General features: G+C 35.6%; 1 long non-coding RNA gene across 1 annotated transcript; it reads right to left on the bottom strand.

Moving 5' to 3' along the window:
* Positions 1–726: 726 nt before the first annotated feature.
* LOC145681715 (uncharacterized) lies at positions 727–12,725 on the bottom strand. Its single transcript, XR_014130863.1, has 3 exons — positions 12,608–12,725; positions 2,848–2,984; positions 727–830 (listed from the first exon to the last, which is right to left on the bottom strand). It is a non-coding gene; the product is annotated as an uncharacterized LOC145681715 (long non-coding RNA).
* Positions 12,726–16,134: the final 3,409 nt, after the last annotated feature.

A 16,134-nucleotide genomic window follows, 5' to 3' on the forward strand; every position in this document is an offset into this window, starting at 1 on the left:
CGAGGAAACAATTGAAGAATGACTTGTGTCACATTTCACTCTGAATAATCAGCGGCATGTATCGGAAAAATACAAAAGTTATTAGTAATTGCTGGGGTCCTATATGGTACTCGGTGCAGGAAGTAGAGAATCTTGCGCTCACATACACACAAAAAATATCACAATGTACCAAAGTGATATTCCAAAGCAAACATAAAAATCCCATGTTTTTCATTTTTTAATGTAATATATTACGCGAGTTACACAATGGTAAACTTAGCTTGGGGTCATATAGATCCCACGGTAGTAGGAAGGTTAACTCAAAAAGTGGAAATCCTAAAAGGTTTAAACATTTCTATGTATTTATTTATAGTTTCGTATCTTAATCTACTACTTATGTAGCATGAATAGAAATGAATATCAAGCTGTTCGGTGAAACTATCATTTTTGTTTTCAAAAGTTTTGTTAAACACTGAGTAGGGCCTAAACACACTGACATTTAAAAAAAATTAAACGGGTTACTGTCAGCAAAGTATACTATTACTTCAATACAACACAGCTTCTTGGTATCGTAGATTTTGTTGCCAGAGTACATTAAACTTGAGTTTCTATTCTGTACGTTATCTTGTTCGCCTACCTGATGTTATACGCAATCCATTTAAAAAACCGTAATATCATTTTACTACTTTGGAAATTTCTTGAATTTTATAACTTAAAACTATACTTGCTCAATAAATCATAACTAACCTTTGTTCTGTTCCATCCTGTCTCTCCTTCGTTCGTCACAGCCACTTCTGAATTATCGTCTCCACTTTTTCTCTGTAACTGTCCCGCAAGTTTTTCTACGGATTCTGTGGAAAGAAGAATATGTGTTATAGTTGAGTCTGTGTGTATTATTTTTACATTCTAACATTTGAAAATGTATGAGATCTAAACTAGTTATAACCAGAAAATGTAAAAACAACAACTAAAGAATTTTGCAGCAATTGACGTAATCATGCCTGTTTGCCTCTAACCAGGGCCGAAACTTGTGGGGGGCAGGGAGGGCAACTGCCCCTCCAGGGAACCTCCCTGCCGTTCGAGGGGGCCCACTTTAAGACAATTTTTTATTCCATATACTGTAATACATTTAATTATAAATCAAGCATCAAACAGGTTCACTACATTACATACACAAAAAAGCACACAACAGGTAGATAAAACAAAAATGTGTCTTACAACCTCACCCACTTCAGTAAAAAGTGTCAACTATTAAGTGCCCCAGAAATAATATTTATTCTTATGGCTTTGACATTTGTAAATATTGTCCCTTTAGTTAATTTGTCATGTACGGAATGGGCCTGCAGAGAGCTGGAGGGCCCAAAATGAGTAAGAGAAAGATGGAAAGACGAGATCCATTTTCGAATTTTGTGGGAGTGTCCAAAACAATCTTTTGGAGAGGGCTCAAACATTGATGCTTCCCCCCCCAAAAAAAAATCTAAGTTACGGCGCTGCCTCTAACTTTAATTTGGAACAAGACATGATATATTATGTGTAATTGAAAGGAAAAATGTTATAAGGTAGATATTTGTAATCGACTTCAAAATTTTATTCATCTAACATTGAACACATTTACTACGAAAATATATTTATCGCACATTAAATGTGCAACATAAAAATTGTACATTTTTTTTAAGAAAGGAGATAAACATATTTGAGTCATTGCACGTCAAGTTATCACACTACAGCCATTTTCAACCCGACCCTTTTTCTTTCAACTAAATTTTACTTCCGTGTTATCCTGGATAAAATATACATTAAGTGTCTTAGAAGAAATGATCAAATCAATTACAATTTTATCTACGTTCATTATAGCTTACAATTTAACCTTCAAATAGTAAGACTAAAACCAAATCTTTAAATATTACGCCTAAAACCAAATTGATGATGCAATATTTTTGACATTTTTTAAAATATTTCAGACACATGTCTCTGGTAACATGCTACACGTATGAACCTAACACTGCATTTCTACTAGGACAGTACTGTAAATGCCATTTAATTCTGGAGATGGTGGGCTATGGATTGTGTTGACAAGGAATAACCCAGCCACATATCGTCGGTCCAAAAGAAGAACTGACATTGGGTCTCGCACAAAATAATCCACTATTTGATTTGCCGATAAAGCTTTTAGTTGCAAGGTTATTGCAATGAGACTAGCATCGAAAGAAATGTTCGAAGGCGATCATGCTTCATATGGGCCCCATGTTGAATCTAAATATTATTTAAGCGAACGTGAATGTTACTGACTACAACGGCACATGTTTTCCAGGATTTCACTAAACGCATGAAGTCTTCTGAGCTACATCTAATTTCTGGGAAGACTTTTATTCTTGTGGGGCTCTTAGAAAAATAGTCACATGAGTTAAGACTGTAAATCAAAATAAAGTTTCAAATCAGTCCATGGCTACCCTCAAAGCATGATGCTTTTATGGAGCAATCCCGGATTCACATTAGTCCAAAGCGCACATTTTGTTTGTTAACCACACCATTCAAATAAGTGATGCCTGTCACCAAAGCACATGATGTTACGTTTCCGTATTGTCTGGTAACCAATAATATCCATGTTCACTTAAAAGTTCAAAATCAAACAGGCGCTTATATTCTACATGTTCTGAAATCAGACATTTCTTTACAGTGTATGTTTTAATACTAATCCCATTACACTATCCATACTAAAAATATTTTATCTAGAAAACAAATGGTGGATTACTTCATGCACCACCCATGTCAGTTAAGTATTTTGCCCCAAAACCGACAATATATTTATCATAAAGTAAATGGAGCAAGTAGGAAAAACTATCCAGACATTCTGTACTATTTACTTACCAAAAACAACTTTCATTCTTAATTTTCCAAATGTGTTCTTGCATTTTAGACCACAGTAACTGTACTTCACTACCACCGCATCACTTAACTGACGTTTCAATAGCGTCTATTCTTCCACCTTCACTAAGGTAATTCACCTAAAAAAATCGACAAAGTTTATTTAATTCAAAATTATGCATAGTAGAAAATAAAGGAAGCCGATTTATACTAAAGGTCTATAATTAGGTGAATGAAAGTATTCACATTAAAGTACTTCTAACCCCATCTCTCATGTCACCTGCATAGCAACGATCTTCGTAGAAACATAGCAAATATTAACCATGTGTTGAATAAGGCGGCCACTTCACCGAAGAAAAGAAAAAAAAGTACATTCCAGATGAAATGTCTTTAGAATAAGTTGACATGAGTATGGCCGTTAGACTAGGAAAGAAATGAAAGAAGGAAAAGATAAAAGAAAAGAGAAGGAAGAAACAGTATCTAACTTATCCACATAAAAGAATAACCCTGAGACAAAACACATACGACCTAACTCTGTAAATAAATAATTTAATTATTTTTAACTAGTCGCCGTTTCAACGATTACTATATCTTCTTCTGTGCTATACAGCACTGAATATGAATACAGCACTCTCGCATAAGACTGAGACAAAGTCGGATTCACATTTAACAAAGAAGGATTATAGCGCTCCTGGTGATACTCTATACGCTTTCTAAGGTCTTCTTTTTCAGTTTCGCTTAACTCACTTTCCCAGTCTAGTGCCTTTTCGCCTTCTCCCTCTTCCTCAAATATTTTACAAACAACGTCACAAAGTGATGCGTAACCAATAACTGTATTTTTCTTTAAAACTACATTATGAGGATTTGGATTTATAATGGGAATCAGTCTATCCTGATTAGGCAACAATGCATTGGGAATAAAAATATTTCGCTTTAACAACAAATCTACGTTTGGTTCAAAACACGAATATTCCTCTACATTCTGAACGTTTACTAAATCTATAGGAACAAAAGTACGTGTGTGAGGCAAAAGTTTTGTTTTGACCTTTAATACTAATTGAGGCTGTCCTTGTATATTGACTTTTGACAAAATACTATCTGGCAAAACATACTGTATTTTCTGAGAATTTGTAAAATTTAATTTGGGAGGTTTACCATATCTATACAATGTTAGTGTCAAGTCGGAAAAGGAAATGGAGGCATTTTGATGACTCAAAAAATCAATGCCCAATAAAGGTTTAGAATTCAAAGGTATAATTCTAAAACAATGTACGTAAGACTTATTTCCTAAGAAAAAATTCAAAAATATTACTTCCTTTGAAATAATTTTAGCACCAGACACCCCTATGAGATTACTAGTAATTTTTACACGTTTCACGTTTTCTGGAACCAAATGCTGAGGCCAAACCGAAATCATGGCTGCAGTATCAACTACTAAGTCCTGTTGCATTCCATTAACTCTAACTGTAATAAGACATAACCTTGATTCTACTCTTATGGGGATTTGATGCTTTTGGATATCTACCAGATCCCCCCTTCGATCCGTAGATAATTCTAGTTTAAATTTTGCTTAGGAGCTCGACAAAATCTAGCAATGTGGTTTATTCCTTTGCAAGGCCTACATATTATAGGTTTGTACGAATCAGAATTAGTTTGACCTGTGTTCTGGTTACTGGCTGAACTACCCTGTGCTTCGTTCTCCCGGTTAAAATAATTCTGAGTTTGCGGCTTTTTCTTCTTGTAATTGTTGTTATATTTTTTCTTATCCTTCATGGATGATTCAAGAGCTAACACAAGATTCTGCATATTTTCGCATACTTTCTCAATATCCGTTTGGTAATTAGAGGTGCTAACTTCACCCTTACTCGTCTCATTATGGCTTTGAGCTAAAGCTTGTTTAACCTCCCCTAATTCATTAGAAAGTTTCTGTATTTCATTGTTATGAAAAGAATTTTGAGCTAGTACCGGCGGTTGATAAGTAGGTGGTAAATGATACGAAAAAAGAAATTAAGAATCATATTGCATCTGCGGAAATGAATGAGAATTCCCCTGTACATGAGGGAACATTGGTGTCTGACCAGACATCCAAGAGCTACCGGGAAAATTGTAAGGTATTCCCTGCGGAATGAAGGGATTTTTTGCATAAACATTAATTTCTTGTTGTTCTTCCTTAATACGTCCACTTAACATTGTTTCTTTTCGATCTACACTGTTCAACTGCTTTATTAATTCGTCCACTGAGCCAAAATGCTTGTCGGCAACTACACTCATGTACTTGGACCTAAGACCGTCTATAATATACATAATTGTCTGCTGAACGGTAGCATTGGGCAAATACAACGCAACTAATCTGGCTTTACGAATGGCATACATTTGTGGAGATTCACTAATAGATTGCTTAGCCCTACGTAACGTGTCTTCTATAGTTAAAGGCGAAGATATGCCTCTAAAGGTGGAAATCATGTCTTTATTTACATCGGCATAAGATTTTCCATCATATGTACTTTACTAAACATAGCAAATATTAACCATGTGTTGAATAAGGCGGCCACTTCACCGAAGAAAAGAAAAAAAAGTACATTCCAGATGAAATGTCTTTAGAATAAGTTGACATGAGTATGGCGGTTAGACTAGGAAAGAAATGAAAGAAGGAAAAGATAAAAGAAAAGAGAAGGAATAAACAGTATCTAACTTATCCACATAAAAGAATAACCCTGAGACAAAACACATACGACCTAACTCTGTAATTAAATAATTTAATTATTTTTAACTAGTCGCCGTTTCAACGATTACTATATCTTCTTCTGTGCTATACAGCACTGAATATGAATACAGCACTCTCGCATAAGACTGAGACAAAGTCGGATTCACATTTAACAAAGAAGGATTATAGCTCTCCTGGTGATACTCTATACGCTTTCTAAGGTCTTCTTTTTCAGTTTCGCTTAACTCACTTTCCCAGTCTAGTGCCTTTTCGCCTTCTCCCTCTTCCTCAAATATTTTACAAACAACGTCACAAAGTGATGCGTAACCAATAACTGTATTCTTCTTTAAAACTACATTATGAGGATTTGGATTTATAATGGGAATCAGTCTATCCTGATTAGGCAACAATGCATTGGGAATAAAAATATTTCGCTTTAACAACAAATCTACGTTTGGTTCAAAACACGAATATTCCTCTACATTCTGAACGTTTACTAAATCTATAGGAACAAAAGTACGTGTGTGAGGCAAAAGTTTTGTTTTGACCTTTAATACTAATTGAGGCTGTCCTTGTATATTGACTTTTGACAAAATACTATCTGGCAAAACATACTGTATTTTCTGAGAATTTGTAAAATTTAATTTGGGAGGTTTACCATATCTATACAATGTTAGTGTCAAGTCGGAAAAGGAAATGTAGGCATTTTGATGACTCAAAAAATCAATGCCCAATAAAGGTTTAGAATTCAAAGGTATAATTCTAAAACAATGTACGTAAGACTTATTTCCTAAGAAAAAATTCAAAAATATTACTTCCTTTGAAATAATTTTAGCACCAGACACCCCTATGAGATTACTAGTAATTTTTACTTACATATGTACTTTCCTTCTTATAATTTAAGAACCAATCAAAAGCTAAATCTGTCAAACAAGTAGACAAAACCTCTTTCAGCTTGTCATTATTCCACTTATAATATCTTCCAGCGTTTTCTAACTGTTCAAAAAATAAATCTACTTGATGAGGCTCATGACCTGTATAAGACGGAATTTTCACTAACTGTCCTATACACTCCATAAAATTATTCCGATTTTCACTAGTCATTTTGCTACGTTGTGATTCTAATTGCTTACGAAGTTGCCCCCTCGTAGTACGCCACTAAAACCTCCGTGGTTATTGAAACATAATTTTCCGCTAATACACACAAAAGGAAGTTTCAACTCAGCATATTCATAATAGCGTTGGCAAACGATGCCTTTAACTCAAAGCAAGAGAAGAATTCATTAGTACGCATACAAGAGAAAAAAAAGGAAAAAACAATGAATATTGCTCGAAAACAACACGATATACGAGACAGTTCAAACAGCAGATTCTGATTCGTCAAAAACAAAAGAAAATAAGAATGATCTATACAACAACCTTTAATTGCCAGTCATGAAATGGATTCTAAATAAATTCATATTTTATTCTAACAAAGTTGAGTATTTTAAGCACCACTAAATAATGGGGAAAAATCAGAAAAGAGAAATAAATAAGTGCTTGAGACCAGCATTCCACCATGCTTAATTGGGATCGTGGCAAGTCTTATGCGAGAGTAGTAAGGAATTGGGGATGCACTGATGAACTAACATTTAAGCGAATTAAATGAACAGACTCAAATTTATACCTTTCAATATACGGATTTATTCCCGTCCTATTGAGAAATTAGTCTATTGGCCTAGGATGAAAGTCATATCATACTTAGAGAGACCCTTTGTACCTACCTCTTTTCCTGTCTATACCGGGCCCACTACTTCTCCTTTCGTTGGATGTATTTTCACTTCAGATCACAAAGACGACCAACCGAGGTTCTAACCAGAATCCTCTTTAGCCTTCCTGTAGTCTGGATTTTATTCAGAAGTCACTTCCTAGGTTCAATTCAGCAGTTTTCTATCATTGAACCCAGCAGTACACTAAAGAATGCGGAATCCAGACAGGGTGGTATGACCAGGACAGAGCAATGTACTCGTAGAAAATACTGTAAAACTTCAATGGATCGTTCTCTCCAAGTATGATACAAACAATAGATCATATTTAGATGAGTAATAATAATTAGATATTACTTCATACAGTAAGTTCGATTGATACTGTTTTCAGTGCATGCCTAAGCTGGGTATTGAATCTACTCTCATATATATAATCATTCGCTATTGAAATATTCTTTATAACTAAAACGAAGTAAATCCGCACCATCATATCAACCTAGCATATATAAATATACATTAAAGAAATTAAACTCTTACTAAAGTACCATTAGTTGCTAGGATGCATTCGTCTACAAATTATAGAAAACAAAGAAACATTTTTTCTAGCTGGAATTTTTATTTACATTTAATAATTTGACATATTCAAATTAAAGAAATATATTAAACTTCGAAATAAGCACATTAATATTTTTCAAATTACAATTAGAGCGAACATCGAATGCCTCCAAGCCGATAAAAATATCAAGTAACTTAAAGTTTATCCTTTCCCCATTCCTATAAAAGCTAGCTAGCTTCTTACATTTTGAATAATCGACATCTTGGAGTCATCGTTGATCAGAGATACAAGGAAAACAACCGAAGTAGCAAAAAAACTGAACAATTTTAGGTCGTAGAAAATAACAAAAACTTGCAACCATGTGTTCACTTAAACCGAAACAATTAGACATAGACCCCAAAAACGTATGGTCCTCTCAATACAGACCGATTATACTATCCTCAAACCAGCTATAACTCTGTGACCAAGCAGAGATACGAAGGAGGACCACCGTTAGAAAGTTCCCGCTTAGTAACTGCGCCTTAGTTATTTCGTCTCCGCTAGACGACCTTCAGAATTGGAATTTACAAACAAATTCTATATAACAAACAAACTTCGTTACCACCAAAAGTCGGTTAAAAAGCAAAGATAATAGAAAGGAAAATTTAAATAATCCAGTTTAAGAAAATTTAAATAAAAGAAATTACTATAATCAAAAGGTGAACTAAGTAAATAGAGATAAATTACATGTGCGGAGGAAAGCTTAAAATTAAATCGGATAGTTATTAGTACAAGTCCGTCGGTGATGAAAAATAACGTTAAACTTTCTTGCTGTGAGCTCACACACATGTCCCTTCACATCACATCGCTCTGCCTCGAAGGATCCATGACAAACACAATGAAGTATACAAGGAGATGGAAATTTTCTCTCGCACGAAAACAAAGTAGGAAGAAAGTACTTAATTCGAATGAAAATAAAGTACAACAAAAAAAACTGGAAAATACCGAAATAATGAAAAAACATAGGATGTGTTAAGCTGTACTACTTTTTCCTTACTAAATCTTCCTCGTTATTGGAAATATTGTAAATATATGGTATAATAACGTTACTAAATAATATGTGGACATATTTATTAAGTTTTGCAAGACATTAATACGCATAGATGTCATTACACTATTCGTCTTCACTTACACACCCAATTGCGACTAATTTCCACTCAACCTCATCTGGTCGATATACCTTTTACGCCGAAACTTTAAAACTGAAAATTTCTATAGTTACATTGTACGTGTTAATCCAACCCCGATATTCGAAGAAAAGACGCTTCTACATCTCCTACTCCTAGCTTCTAGAAATCTGGGAGCTAAAATCTTTAACGAATGAGATTTCTTCTATCCACCTGTGGCAGATGTGACGAGGAAAAAATATCACTGTTAGCATTTGCTAGTAATTATTTCAACTTAATAAATATAAAGGCTACTGTAAATAATAAACTTTACTATTATGATCCATCAAAAAAAATTGATGCTACAGACCTTTTACGTTTATTTATTAACTGACATTTCTGTTTTTTGGCAAAGCGGTGATACTTAAATACACGATAAAAATCTATACGGAAAAAGAAAAGGGGGAGGGTATGAAAAGAATTTCTCTCTCTCTCTCTCTAATCACTGTAACGATAAGTTACACACTGAAATATAGAAATGCGGGAACGTTTCAGGCAGAACAGAGAAAAAATAACTCAGGAGAAAAAATAAATAAAAATAAAAAAATAAAAAACAAGTACATAGAAATACACAATTTGGCGAGTACTTTCATCTGGGTGTCTATGATCCAGTTCTTCAGTTTTTATTGTGCAGTATTTTCAGTATCTATATTACAATATCTGCAGGTATGTTTAAGTAGATAAACACTGCATCTAAAAGTTTTTAGTATATCGTATTTTGAAAGTGTAGTTTTTAGTATATCGTATCTTCACTATAAAATAATGCCTTCAGATGACTTGAAGAATTCTCACTTTACGAAACGATGGCTCAATGGTAGAGCGTTCACCTCTGGTGCATTTGGCTCCGCGTTCAAACCCTGTTCCCGCCAAGTGAACTTTGTGGTCGACAAACACCATGTGCGTGGGTATCTTCGGGGTTCTCCCGTTTCCTCGCACTTTCTTCATTCCACCATTTAATCCATTTCTAATCATCACCACCGTCTCCTTTAGCGTAACAGGTATAACGTGGGACGTAAAACTCAAAAATATAATTTTCATTCATTTACGAAACGACGGAGCATAAGCGATTAGAAGGGGGAAGGGGAAGCAGGTGAAGAGAAGAAAGGTAAAAGAAGGAAAAGAGGTGGACTCAAGGAACTTGTACTATTGTCGATTGGAGCCAGAGGGAGAGTTCATCTTTAAATTATTTCTGTTTTACTTTTCTTATTCTTATTTAAATCTAACGATACACATTACTGGGTTGTGCTGTATGCAATTTCGGTAGAGACTAAGCACCTCTTGGCGAATACATGTTCACCCCATTCCTCTGAGCAGACGGGAAATGATGCGAGAAGAGCTTTTAAGTGATAACTAGAAGTGTAAAATGTCCAAGAACTCTCATTATACTCTGAAACAAACTAGGCCTAACCTAACCTGATGTAAATGCACATAATAATGGAGCAGTTATCTAGATCCTTCCCAGAACATTTCACATAGCATCAACATATTCAAGCGGCAGGGGTGCAAAACACTGACTCGCCTCCCATTCAGTTGTAATAAAAGAAGAAAGTAATGTGCCCTACGAGTCTCTAACAACCCTCCTTTACTCGCTATCGCTCGCTATGTTAATTGAGGGGTTCATCCAAGCAAACGATTCCACCAAATAGAAAGTTTATGGGTAAAGTATGATGGGAATCACATTTCGTGAAGAAATGAAAGTGTGAATATGAGTAATTACTGTCAGTGCACACTATATTAAAATGAATTCGAGTGATAGTGGAAGTATTTTATGTATATATGTGCTTTTCCACTATCCTCCTTTAGCGTATAACTCTCGTAGCTGAGACGCCCGCTCCCTACGGACGTACGCCCTCCCTACCGCGCCGCAGCCTTGATTCGGGAATATAGCATTTGTGCTTCTTATTGGTCACCTAGCACAAGTTGGTAAATCATCATGCACTGTAGCCTCTATGCCACACACCCGTAATTTTTTTATTAGGCTCAGGCCCGTCTTTCCGAACCGGTATCCGCAATGTCGTTGCTGTTGAATTTAACGTTCCGTTCAACAGTAAGGCTATATAACACGTAAACTTACTGATTAACGAGGAATCCAAACCACCTGAGCTCTCGCCGGGAATCGAACTCAGGTCTCGCACGCCAACTCCTTAGCCATGGAGGAGCTCACATCCGCAATGTATTTATACTTATGGCATTACTGCTGTATTACCAGAATACGAAAATAAGAAAAGGAATATTATTTAGTTTCTCACCCAAAATACTAGATATTGGCCCTGGTTCACTTGACAATGATTATTGTTCGAAATATGATGTGAACGTCTGGCATAAAAACTAGTCCATAAAACACTGACTAATTTGTGCTACGCGGCCAGTAAAAAGCACGAATTCCGTCTAACCGAGTCGAAACAGGAGAGCAGAAACAGCGTCCATAGGGAGCAGGCGCGTCAGGGGCAATGAGTATACGCATAAACGAGGATGGTGGAAAAACAATTTCATCAATCAGTTCATTTCATAAAATGCCTTATGTGTTGCACAGCTTTGGTGGAGTTACTGCATGCAATCCAAAAAGTACCAAAATGTACTAAATTAGATTATACTCGATTAGGTTTGGTTAAATGTTACCCTACTTTTCTGTAGCTTCAATTTGTTTACACTAGTCACAATAAACTTTTAGCCTGTTTAGTAGACCATGCCTTTCACAAGATTTCGACAACTGACACTCATTTTTGTATAACTTCATAAAACTCAATCACGATATGACACAATCTTGTCATTTACGCACTGCCTTTCCCAAAAATCATAACAAATATACCGCCAAATAGTCCCTTCCGCCCCCCATATATATAGTGTAGCTTACAATATCAAAAATAACTAACCACAACAAGTATTTTGGTAACTATCACCCTCAACTTACTTTTAGTCACGAACCAAAAGAAACTCTCCAATTTATCTGGTAAATTTTCTAAAATTGGTCCGGCGTTACAGTAGTAAACCCATACTGAGCCCTCCTGAAGTCAATCTGCAAGTAGTAATGGAGTTCCTCATTTTGTGCATGCTGGGCTAAGTAATACAAAACTTTAATCTAACCTGGGCTTGTAAGAAATCTGTCAAAATTTGGTAGAACCGTCTTCTGCAGTAATGTTTAATTGAGTCCTGAGCTTTGTTACAAAAGGAACGAACCTCACTAGTATCTTATATGAGGGTGTTATTACACCCTTCACCATCCGAATTCACTGTTATATATATATATATATATATATATATATATATATATATATATATATATATATGTATACATATATATATATATATATTACCAATTCCCATGTGCCCATCTACGTTACCCCAGCCTATTATAATACACCTGAATATAAGATTTGAAATGGCATGTTGACGTAATAGCGAAGTTATCCACGTTCTGAATTGTTCCTTCTTAATTAAGAAATGGTTTATAATTGATAATGACTTACTTTTGTCACATACACAAACTTTCAGTTGTATAATAAATGGTGCACCGGAATAAATCTATATAAACAAATCACTCATCATATCTTACCTTTTTTGAAGTTCCTATTCTCTCTCTCTTCTTCATTCCAAGCTTCTACGCTTCTAATGAACCACCACAGAAAAAATAACAAGACATCAACAATAACATATTTTTTCTGTGCAACCACTCAATTCAAACCGGCTAAGAGTGCACTGTGCAAGGATCTGCGCATGTGCCGTCACTAACAATTGAATGTTGTTTTCCGTACGTCCCTTTTTTATCCAGATAATGTATGTCCGTGGACGTTTCATTCGTGGATTAAATATTGACATCCAATGGACCATCCACTGAAGTCCAGAAAATGGATATTCACTTCTGAACGTAATATGGACAACCAATGGATGTTACGCATAAGTCAATGTACTAAAACTGGACGTTCTGCATCTAATATGTACATCCACTGTCTGTGATGTGCTCTGTGGGTTTGAACCACATAAGCTCCTGTTTTCAATCAAACCGTGGCCTCCCGCGCCGCGCTATAAGCGTACGCTAACCACACAGCCACTGGGAGGCTCAATATTTAGTAATATCTATTAAATTGTAAAATAGGACTTGCATAATTTTCACTCATATACTCTTCGCAATGTAAAGTCTCAGCGAGGCACATTATCTTGTTTAAAATCAGAAAGCCCTGGGTTGGACTGTGGGATCGTAGGAATCCGAATGATATACTTTTATTCTATTTTGTTCAGTACATCCACCTCTTCATAATCTCCCTGTTTGATAAGAATAGTTATGAATAGAAATTTAATTCACATTCAAATGTATCAAACTGTTTGATTAATCTGGGGATGGTTAAGAAATTAATTGCGTCTATTTCGCAAGTCAATGGATACAATGTGAATGTATTAAAAGTCTACTGATTCACCCATCAAATTTAAATTTTGAAAAAAAAAAATATTCTATATGAATACTAAACAGGATATTTTTTTAAAAAACTTAATTGTTAATTTATATATATATATATATATATATATATATATATATATATATATATATATATATATATATATATATATATATATATATATATATATATATTGCTATTTATCAATTTATTTTATCATCTTTGTGACACAGCGTTATATTACGTTTGTACATGAATACAGTTAAAACACTTCATTAAAATAATGAAGATAAGTAGGGCAGGTCTTTAAAATTAATTCAGGAATCTGGCATAATTCAATCCCATGATCAGCATCTTCGCAAGTCTCAAGTGTGGCAACCCTGCTCTTTTCTTTTCGCTTTTCTTTTGAAGTACTGATGCCCATTTACATCTCTTGTAAAAACCAGCATACTATACTTGTAGGATTTCTCCTTGCGAGACGCCACAAAGCTAACTAAAAAACAAAAACAAAAAAAACATCCTGACCAAATGGGCTCTCTCTTTGTGTGTATGTTTGAAGAAAGAACAGCCAATGCGTTGTTTTTCTGAGCCTAGTTGTTCAATTTGTCGCTGCGGTAAAACTCTTATTTCGCTAAACTTGACAAATAATATAATAAAATATAATGTTTTTCCAACAATGAGCACGAATTGCAAAGAAAAGCCGTAGACTCTAAAGTACCGCTATAGACTCTCCCCAAAATTAAATGCATTGATCTATTATTTTCAATTAGAAGTCATTTTCGCTTCTATGTTACTAGTGACAGAATTCTTCTTTGTATCTTTGTAGTCAAGAAAACAATAATAATAATAATAATAATAATAATAATAATAATAATAATAATAATAATAATAATAATAATAATAATAATAATAAATCCATAGATGAAATCCAATAAATACGAAAGTAATTCACAATTTTCTTCATAATGAATGCAATTGTCAAGTACTTTTGTGTTTATTGGACTTCCGTAATAAATATATAATTACTCATTGTAGTGCATAAAATGATCTACAAAATTTACAAATTGCGATAAAAATTTAAACTTGTATCGCAATTTGCTACGTAATATGTAAATGATTAAAAAATGTTCATGTATACGGTATGTAAAGGTTATATATGTACTGTATATAACCTCGGACAGCGTTTTCTCGAGACAAGTCGAAACAGTCTTAAATCTCGGCTCGTCTCGTGCACATCCCTACCGAGAAGTGAGCCGAGATAAGAGCTCACCCCAACCAAGCCAACTGGAGCCGATGGCTCATCACAATCGAGTCGGCTTGAGCCGGTGGCTCACCTGAGCAGAACCGAATCGAGTTAATGGCTTACCCTAACCGACCCCACTGGAGCCATCGGCTCAGTTGAGCCGAGTCGAGCAGAGCTGATGGACTCTTGTCAACCGAGCCCTCTCGAGCCGAAGGCTCACCTGAGCAGAGTCAAACTGAGTCGGTGGCTCATCTCAACCGAGCCGGCTCGAGCTATCTGCTTACTAAAGTCATGTCGATGGCTCATTGCAACCGAACCAGCTCAAGCCGTCGGCTAAAATGAGCCGAACCGATGTCTTATCCCAACCGAGTCGGCTTGAGCTGTTCACTCAGTTGAACCGAGTCGAGCCGGTTAACATCACTTCCTGGGGTGGGCTTCTGCTTGGGCTCAAATCTTCGCAGGTCTGAGCCTGATGGTAAGAACAACAGTATATACTTATATTGATGCTCACCATATTTGAAGCTGTATCGTTATAAAATCTATTGTCATCTCGTTATCCAGACGAGACGAGATGTGAGCAATGTCCCCTCTCGTGAGCAACACCAAAAGTATTCAACATTAGTGCTTACATTTCTCATAGCTTTCGCTTTCCAGTCTAATCACTCAATCAGGCCATGATTTCAAAACTAGCTAAAACGAGCTGAACGAGCGAACCATTTATTAAACTCGACTCGATTCGAAACTCGACTCGAGAAAATTACCTTTGGCTCGACTCGTGCCCATCCCTATAAATGGTAGCTCTCCCACCATGTTCAATACAACCACAAACTGTCGCACTTGTTTGTACGTCTTTGCACATAAATGTGCAGGCGAAATTTTCGTTTGCACATAAATGTGGCGCCGCCAAAACGATAACAAACTATGGGCTCTCTAATTGATAGCCTTCCCACCATGTCGAATTCAACCACAAACTGTCGCACTTGTTTGAACGTCCTTGTACAGAAATTTGCAGGCGTAATTTTCGTTTGTACACAATTAGGGGCGCGCCAAAACGATAACAAGGTATAGGCTGCCTAATGGGTAGCACCTCCCTACGTCCGATTCAAAAGAAAATTATCTCAATCGTTTGTACAGTAATGCGCAGGCGAAAGTTTTGTTTCTACGCTATCAGGTGCGTCGACAGAACGAAAAGAAAGATGAGCTGTCTAAGTGCTAGGCCCACCATGTTCGATTGAACCACAGATTGTCGCGATCGTTTATACATCGTTTTCGCAGAAATGTACAGGTAAAATTTTCGTTTGTATTAAACGCATGTGAGTATTTTTAATATCTGCGATCAACGTTAACCGGTTTGAATAACGGTTGTTGAGATTGAAAATGGTACCTATTACACTAGTCGGCAAAAAATATCTTTTTCTCTGGCACAAGGAAGAAAATACCTGACTC

Source organism: Thermobia domestica, chromosome 3 (genome assembly GCF_964235325.1).
Source record: "Thermobia domestica chromosome 3, izTheDome1.hap1.1, whole genome shotgun sequence".
NCBI classification, from domain to species: domain Eukaryota; kingdom Metazoa; phylum Arthropoda; class Insecta; order Zygentoma; family Lepismatidae; genus Thermobia; species Thermobia domestica.